This window comes from Aquarana catesbeiana, linkage group LG04, assembly GCF_042186555.1.
Source record: "Aquarana catesbeiana isolate 2022-GZ linkage group LG04, ASM4218655v1, whole genome shotgun sequence".
NCBI lineage: Eukaryota > Metazoa > Chordata > Amphibia > Anura > Ranidae > Aquarana > Aquarana catesbeiana.
In genome coordinates, this window is record NC_133327.1 from 623,502,196 (window position 1) to 623,510,722 (window position 8,527).

Sequence of the window (8,527 nt, forward strand, 5' to 3'; positions counted from 1 at the left end):
TTCTCACCAACATTGTCCCTTAATTGTTTGGAGAGTTCCTTGGTCTTCATGGCAGTGTTTGGTTAGCGGTGCCTCTTGCTTGGGTGTTGCAGCCTCTGGGGCCTTTCAAAAAAGGTGTGTATATGTAAAGACAGATCATGTGACATGTGCCATGTACACACGGGCGGACTTTTCGGCATCAAAGGTCCAACGGTCTTTCGACGGAATTTCAACTGACTTTTGACGGACTTTCGAACGAACGGACTTGCCTACACACGATCACACCAAAGTCTGACAGATTCGTACGTGATGATGTACATCGGACTAAAATAAGGAAGTTGATAGCCAGTACCCAATAGCTGCCCTAGCGTGGGTTTTTGTCCGTCGGACTAGCATACAGACGAGCGGATTTTTCGACTGAACTTGAGTCCGTCGGAAAGATTTGAAACATGTTCCAAATCTAAAGTCCGTCTGATTTTCGACTGAAAAAGTCCGCTGCAGGTCCGATGAAGCCCACACACGGTCGAATTGTCCGACGGATTCATTCCGTTAGACAAGTTTGGTCGAAAAGTCCGGCTGTGTGTACACGGCATAAGATTGCACACAGGTGGACATCATTTCACTAATTATGTGACTTCTGAAGCTTGAATTGGTTGCACCAGAGCTTTTTATGGGCTTCATAACAAAGGGGGTGAATACATTCGCACATGCCAATTATCAGTTTTTTATTTCTGAAAAATAGTTTTATGTATATATTTTTCTAATTTTACTTCACCAACTTAGACTATTGTGTTCTGATCCTTCCCATATAATTCAGATTAAAAAAAACATTGAACTAAAGACTGTAATGTGACTAAATAGGTAAAAAGCCAAGGGGGGTGAATACTTTTGCAAGGCACTGTATTCAGCCCCCTGAGTCAATACTTTGTAGAACCACCTTTCACTGCAATTACAGCTGCAAGTCTTTTTGGGGATGTCTCTACCAGCTTTGCACATCTAGAGAGTGACTATTTTGCCCATTCTTCTTTGCAAAACAGCTCAAGCTCTCTCAGATCGGATGGAGAGGGTCTGTGAACAGCAATTGTCAAGTCTTGCCACAGATTCTCAATTAGATTGAAGTCTGGACTTTGACTGGGCCATTCTAACACATGAATATGCTTTGATCTAAACCATTCCATTGTAGCTCTGGCTGTATGTTTAGGATCGTGGTCCTGCTGGAAGGTGAACCTCTGCCCCAGGATCAAGTCTTTTGCAGACTCTAACAGGTTTTCTTCTAAGATTACCCTGCATTTTGCTCCTTCCATCTTCTCATCAACTCTGACCAGCTTGCCTGTTCCTGCTGAAGAAAATCATCCCCACAACATGATGCTGCCACCACCATGTTTAACGGTGGACATGGTGTGTTCAGGGTGATGTGCAGTATTAGTTTTCCGCCACACATAGCGTTTTGCTTTTAGGCCAAAAAGTTCAATTTTGGTCTCATCTGATCAGAGCACCTTCTTCCACATGTTTTCTGTGTCCCCCACATTGCTTCTCGCAAACTGCAAACAGGACTTCTTATGGCTTTTTTTTAACAATGGCTTTCTTCTTGCCGCTCTTCCATAAAGGCCAGATTTGTGGAGTGCACGACTAATAGTTGTCCTGTGTACAGATTCTTCCACCTGAGCTGTGGACAGGCCCGGATTTACTCCCTTTGCCGCCCCAAGGCCGGGCCCTTCAATGCCACCCCCACACACACACACACACACACACACACACCACCAGAAAGAGCCCCCAGACATAATACGGTCAAAGACTGCAGACATGATACAAGAGATGGTCAGAGACTGCAGACATGATACAGGAGATGATCAGAGACTGCAGACATGATACAGGAGATGATCAGAGACTGAAGACATAGTACAGGAGATGATCAGAGACTGCAGACATGATACAGGAGACGGTCAGAGACTGCAGACATAATACAGGAGATGATCAGAGACTGCAGACATAATACAGGAGATGATCAGAGACTGCAGACATAATACAGGAGATGATCAGAGACTGCAGACATATTACAGGAGATGATCAGAAACTGCGGACATAGTACAGGAGATGATCAGAGACTGCGGACATAGTACAGGAGATGATCAGAGACTGCGGACATAGTACAGGAGATGATCAGAGACTGCAGACATAGTACAGGAGATGATCAGAGACTGCAGACATAGTACAGGAGATGATCAGAGACTGCAGACATAGTACAGGAGATGATCAGAGACTGCAGACATAATACAGGAGATGATCAGAGACTGCAGACATGATACAGGAGACGGTCAGAGACTGCAGACATGATACAGGAGAGGGTCAGAGACTGCAGTTCCTATGGACATTAGTAGATAATGGCCGATCGGCCCTCTCACCTGACCCAGTGATACAGCAACGGTTCCTCTGATCAGGAGTCAGCTCACTCTGAATTGCCCGTGGCGACTCTGCTGGGTAGCACCCAGATCTGTATTCCTGCAATGACTCCATTCCTTTCTCCGCCAGGGATGGCACCAGGCTGTGTGGCTTTCCCTCTGGTGGCACAGGGCAGGGGGGTTCTCTCTCTAATGGTTTTCCCTCAGCAGTGTCCTCTCCCTCTGGAGCCCTGGGTGTACTTTACTGGGTGTAGACCCCCCCAGGACAAACCACCCCCCTTCATTAGTACAGACCCCCCCAGGACAAACCCCCATCCATTAGTACAGACCCCCACCAGGACAAACCCCCCTCCCTTTATTAGTACAGACCCCCCCAGGACAACCCCCCCTCCCTTCATTAGTACAGACCCCCCCCAGGACAAACCCCCCTCCCTTCATTAGTACAGACTCCCCCCAGGACAAACCCCCTCCCTTCATTAGTACAGACCCCCCCAGGACAAACCCCCCTCCCTTCATTAGTACAGATCCCCCCAGGACAAACCCCCCTCCCTTCATTAGTACAGACCCCCCCAGGACAAACCCCCCTCCCTTCATTAGTACAGACCCCCCCCAGGACAAACCCCCCTCCCTTCATTAGTACAGACCCCCCCAGGACAAACCCCCCTCCCTTCATTAGTACAGACCCCCCCAGGACAAACCCCCCTCCCTTCATTAGTACAGACCCCCCCAGGACAAACCCCCCTCCCTTCATTAGTACAGACCCCCCCAGGACAAACGCCCCTCTATTAGTACAAACCCCCCCAGGACAACCCCCCTCCATTAGTACAAACCCCCCCCAGGACAACCCCCCTCCATTAGTACATACCCCCCAGGACAACCCCCCCTCCATTAGTACAAACCCCCCAGGTCAACCCCCCTCCATTAGTACAAACCCCCCCGGACAACTCCCCCTCCATTAGTACAACCCCCCCAGGACAACCCCCTCTCCATTAGTACAAACCCCCCCGGACAACTCCCCCTCCATTAGCACAGACCCCCCCAGGACAAACAACCCCCCTCCCCTTCATTAGTACAGACATCCCAAGACAAACCCCCCTCCATTAGTGCAGACATCCCAGGACAAACCCCCCCTTCACTAGTACAGACCCCCAGGACAACCCCCCCTCCATTAGTGCAGACATCCCAGGACAAACCCCCCCTTCACTAGTACAGACCCCCAGGACAACCCCCCCAGGACACCCCCCCCTCCATAAGTGTACAGATGGAGACAGGCTTGGGCGGGAGTGAGAGACACAGGAGAACACGCCCCCCCCCCCCGCACAGAGACCAGCCGCTCCGATCTCCGGCGGCTGCTCTCCTTTGACAGGAGGAGGGAGGGGGGACAGGCTTGAGCCTCGAAAAAACCAGCAGCAGCGGCGGTGACCTGCGGAGGAAGCCGCCTCAGTCTGGACACAGAGAGGAGGAGGAGGGAGAGGAGCACTCTAGTGCTTCAGCGCCCCCACCTCTCTGGCACCCGGGTGCGCTGCATCACATGCTGCTATGTTAATGTGGAGGGCGGCCGAGAATTCTTTGCAGGAGCGGCGCCGGCCCTGTACCACTGCCGCCCCGAGGCCTGGCCTCGGTGGCCTTGTGGGAAATCCGGCCCTGGCTGTGGATCTCTGCATCTCCTCCAGAGTTACCATGGGCCTCTGGGCTGCTTCTCTGATTAATGCTCTCCTTGCACTGGCCTGTCAGTTTAGGTGAATGGCCATGTCTTGATATGTTTGCAGTTGTTCCTATACACTTTCCATTTTTGTATGATGGATTGAACATTGCTCTGTGAGACTTTCAAAGCTTGGGATATTGCAGATAAGACATTCAGTGTCTCTTCTGAAATAAACTACACCTACCTGCCTGATCACGGCGATCCCTGCAATGTAAGCTGCTCAGCTTACAGTGGCCAGCCCGATCCTGTGCGGCTAGCTCTTGCACTTGCCGGCCAATGAACAGGCCAAAAAAAAGGCTCATAGGAGAAGATGCTGGCGTCGGAGGGTCCATTGGAAATGTGAGTATCTCTTGCCTTTAGTTCCGCTTTAACCACTTGCTGACCACAATACATGTGTGTATATGTGTATATATATGTTGCGGTTTGCAATTGGTTTACCGGGATAATGGCTGAAGATATCAGCCATAACCCTGGTATTGTTTTTTTCTGCTTTTTTATGAAAGCGGTCCAAGCGGCTCATGAGCTGCTGGAACGCTTTCAAAAGTGGTCGGAGGGGATGTCTTCCCTCCCCTCCCGCTGCTCGCCAGTGTTTCTCGGGGATTCCTTTGATTCGCCGGAGAAATGATCCGATGGTGCCGACGGATGGCCACACAGGCGATCAAAGAGTTGATCCGCCTTGATTGCCTATATTGCCTTGGAGGACCGTAGCGACCATCATTTCCGGTCCAGGTTGGAAGTAAACAAGTTTTGTTTTTTTTTAAAGCAAAAGATCAAAAATATTTTCTGATATATTTTTAGATCTTTTACTTTTAAAGGTAAAGGAGAGATTTGAGGTCTTTTTGACCCCCGGATCTCTCCATAAAGAGGACCTGTCATCCTTATTTCTATTACAAGGAATGTTTACATTCCCTGTAATAGGAATAAAAGTGATAAAAAAACAAAAACAAATTGAAGATACAGTGTAAAAATAAAAAATAAAAAGTCAAAGAGTAACTCCACCTTCGTGGGGAAAAAAAATTGCAAATAAAGAAAAAATAATATAGCATGTACAATTGCGACACAAGTCATATTGTAATTGAATGATATTAAAAATTACTTTTCCTTTTCAATCTGCAGCCTCTGTAAATTTCTATATATGCAATGCAATATGGCTACATGGAGTTGTTCTGTACGCAAAATGTGTACTGACAACTCCCCAGAAACATCATTTCCTGCTTGTGTGATTGGCTCACCAATTTTCCCAGAAGTCTGCCTAACATACAAGTCAGGGGATTTCAGGCATCCCCTGAAAAAAAAAAAAATTTTTGGTGAGATATTGCCAATAGGAATACATCTAAAGGGATGCAGGACCAGCAGCTTCCTCATTAGAGCTCTGCAGCTGCCACAGCTGACAGATAATTATGAATCCACTCTATTAGACTCTATTAGACCCACAGACAAACACACAGGGATTTTTTCAGAATAACAAAAGGTAGGAATCTGCAACAAAGGTTGTTATAATCCTTGCACTGTACATAGATCACCCAGAAGGTAATGTTTTTTTTCTCAACAAAAGTGGAGTTACGCTTAAAATAAATAAGGAAAAAAAAATTTAAGCGCCCCCATACCTCTGTATTCGGTATTCGCACCACACGTGAGGTAGCACCGTGAACGTTAGTGTGAGAGCAATAATTCTCACGCTAGACCTCCTTTGTCACTCTAAATAGGTAACCTGTAAGACCCCTTTCACACCGGAGAGCTTTGCAGGCGCTACAGCGCTAAAAATAGCGCCTGCAAAGCGCCCTGAAAGATGTCTCTCCAATGTGAAAGCCCGAGCAGTGAAGGAGCAGTGTGTATACCACTCCTGCCAGTGGCGGAACTACTGCCATAGCGACCCACGCGGTCGCTATGGGGCCCCGCAGCCGAGTAGGGCCCCGTGAGTCGGCGTGCAAGTGAGCGGGCATCGGGTGAGCCGTCGAGCTTCCTGTCCGTAAGGCGCTCATACAGTCACACTGACTGTGCGATTGGACGCAGCTGGGTGGCTTGGCGGGTGGGTGAGGGAACGTACGGGACGCTGCCAGCTGAGAGGCTCGGTGGGTGGACTGGCCAATCAGCAGCTGGCGGAGCAGAGAGATTACATCATCTCTGACTGTCCGGGGCCTGCCCTGCATCCCGGCAGTTCCACCCTCACTCACTGTGCAGGCAGCAGAGAGATTACATAAACTCTCTGCTGCCTGACTCAGACTGGGAAACAGGAAATGTCAATCCCCATTCCCCATTCCCATTCCCCTTAGCAGGAAAGTGACAATCTGCAACTTGTGGCACGTGACGTGGCAAGTGGACAATCCACAATGTGTGGCAGGTGACGTGGCAAGTGGACAATCCGCAATGTGTGGCAGGTGACGTGGCAAGTGGAGAATTTGCAACAGGTGGCAAGTGGACAATCTGCAATGTGTGGCAGGTGATGTGGCAAGTGGACAATTTGCAATGCGTGGCAGGTGACGTGGCAAGTGGACAATCCGCAATGTGTGGCAGGTGACGTGGCAAGTGGACAATCCGCCATGTGTGGCAGGTGACGTGGCAAGTGGGCAATTTGCAACGTGTGGCAGGTGACAATCCGCAACTTGTTGCAGGTGACAATCCATAACTTGTGGCAGGTGACAATCTGCAACTTGTGGCAAGTGGACAATTTGCAACGTGTGGCAGGTGACTTAGTAGGTGACAATCCGCAACTTGTGGCAGGTGACATGGCAAGTGGACAATTTGCATCGTGTGGACGGTGACGTGGCAAGTGGACAATTCGCGATGTGTGGCAGGTGACGTGGCAAGTGGACAATTTGCAACGTGTGGCAAGTGGACAATCCACAATGTGTGGCAGGTGACGTGGCAAGTGGACAATCCGCAACGTGTGACAGGTGAAGTGGCAAGTGGACAATTTGCAACTTGTGGCAGGTGACAGTCCGCAACTTATGGTAGGTGACGTGGCAAGTGGACAATTTGCAACTTGTAGCAAGTGACAATCCGCAACTTGTGGCAGGTGACGTTGGCAAGTGACACGCTCAGGGCTCCCACTCATTTTGCATTATGGTGAGTTGAACTATTTCATTTTATATAACAATGTAATAATAGAAATAATGTGTTTCAATCATCCTGACACCATACCAACCATGGTGCCGTGATTATTGAAGCGCCAAAATTAATTGTTCATTTTTTTTGTGGTGGGGGGACCATACAACATTTTGCTATGGGGCCTGTGACTTCTAGTTACGCCCCTGACTCCTGCCCATTGAGATCAATGGGCAGCGCGGCTGTACCGCCGGCAAAGCGCTGCTGCAGCAGCGCTTTGCGTGTGGTTGTAACCCTTTCTCGGCTGGTTTTAACCCTTTCTTGGGCGCTAGCGGGAGATAAAAGTGCCCGCTAGTGGCCAGATATCGCTGCGAAATTGATGGTAAAGCGCCTCTAAAAATAGCGGCGCTTTACCGCCGACGCACCCACCTCCCCAGTGTGAAAGGGGCCTAAAGGTGTTAAAGAATGGTGCCTATGGAGATTTTGAAGTAGCGTAGTTTGTCACCATTCCACAAGCGTGCGCAATTTTAAAGCGTGACATTGTTAGGTATCTATTTACTCAGCAAAACTTCATCTTTCACATTTCACAAAAATAGGGTAAATATTGTGCTTTGTGTTTTTTTTTTTTTAAATTCATTAAAGCGTATTTTTTCCAAAAAAAATTGCATTTGCAAAACCACTGCTAAAAAAAAAAAAAAAATGTATAATGATTGGGGGTTATAAGTAATTTTCTAGCAAAAAATGCTGATTTAAAATTGTAAACAAAAAATGCCAGAAAAAGCCTGGTCTTCAAGTGGTAGATAGAAATTTTAATTTTTTTTGAAGGTACATAATTGGGGTAAAAATATGGGATTTACATATACCCAGAGATCAGAGAATTGAAGGGGTTTTTGTAATAAGCAGGGTGAACCAGGGATACAACCAGGGATACATCTTTAAAATCAGGCGATGCCCCTGGATATCAGCGACAGATGGAAAATACAGTGGTTTTTAGTTCTTATAAAGCATCAGGCAATAGCTGAACATTTCCCGCCGGGCTCAGTGGGTACTTCAAAACCCTGTAGAGGAATAAAGGGAAAACGGTAGGTAATGAGAACTACTTACAAAGTCAGTTTCATTGCTCTGCTATACAATACCACATCTGTACAAAGCCAAGGGTGAAAAATAACAGACTTATAACTTCATAATGAGCTTACTGGATGCACCATGTTTTCTATCTCTCTGCTGGGAATCAGTTCACAAGTTTCAGAAGTCTGTGTGTTCCCTGGCACCATTATATATAGCGTTTGATCCGAACGGTTGGATAGATGAATATAGGAAGTGAATTAAAAGGGCAGTTAAGCCAATGTGTTTTAAATATACACGCCACATGTGGTGCGTTTTCAGACATGGTGGAGTA